Source organism: Camellia sinensis, chromosome 13, assembly GCF_055761805.1.
Source record: "Camellia sinensis isolate YWXY chromosome 13, ASM5576180v1, whole genome shotgun sequence".
NCBI classification, from domain to species: Eukaryota; Viridiplantae; Streptophyta; class Magnoliopsida; order Ericales; family Theaceae; genus Camellia; species Camellia sinensis.
The window spans coordinates 114,248,814-114,249,693 of record NC_138973.1 but is presented as its reverse complement, the minus strand read 5'-3'; the positions used below and the strand labels follow the sequence as shown (position 1 = coordinate 114,249,693).

The window sequence follows — 880 nt, the reverse complement described above, 5'->3', positions numbered from 1 at the left end:
GAGTAAAAAAGTCGCTCGATGCTTGTGGACGCCCAGAGAAATTAGGGTGATTTTTCCATCTCGGGTTACATGTGTTGGAAAAAGGATCATTACCCAATTTAAAGTACCCTTGAGCCACATTAAAATGCTCTTGAACAAATTCTAAAGGTGCCATTCGACACTCAATCAAAGAATGGGCAAGGCTCACACAAACGACACACACCTCATTGTATTATGGTGATGCCAATTGTGAATGAATGGGCCCTACAGCCATGAATTGGTCAAGCTTACGTGATAGGGTCTCAACTTGTTGGGCCATATCTGCATTATGCCCAACCTCATATAAACCTTCTCCTTTTTGGGCTCTATTAACAGGTCTTGCCTATCTAGTTGTAGAGGCATAAAGGAGTGAATTCTAACTTAGGTTCTCAAACAGCTTCCATGCTTCATTCTCACACTTACTCATAAATGTCCCACCACATGAAGAATCCATCATTTGGCGATGAGGGTCAGTCAAACCATAATAAAATGTGTGGACAAGTTGCCACTTTGGAACTTGGTGGTGGGGACATTGGTTGAGTAAATCATTAAGCCTTACCCAAGCCTCATAAAATTGTTCACCATCAATTTCTGAGAAATACATGATGGTTCGCTTCACTTGATTGGTCTTACAAACTGGGAAATATTTCTCGAAGAATTTCTACTGTAACTGATCCCAAGTAGTAATGGAATTTGGAGTCAAAGTATTCAACCAGTGTTTGGCCTTATCTTTGAGTGAAAAAAGGAACAGTCTTAATTTCAATGCCTCTCCCGTGAAATTCTAGAAGCAAATCTCTAGAAATTCATGCAAATGCCTGTAAGGATCATCATTATTATGCCCACGAAACGATCAAAGCATTTG

The 880-nt window shown here is 40.1% G+C and overlaps 1 non-coding gene across 1 annotated transcript; it reads left to right on the top strand.

Annotated features, from left to right (window-relative positions):
- The first annotated feature begins 533 nt into the window (after nucleotides 1-533).
- On the top strand, nucleotides 534-643 carry LOC145806630 (small nucleolar RNA R71). The gene has a single exon (XR_014349941.1). It is a non-coding gene; the product is annotated as a small nucleolar RNA R71 (small nucleolar RNA).
- The last annotated feature ends 237 nt before the right edge of the window (nucleotides 644-880 follow it).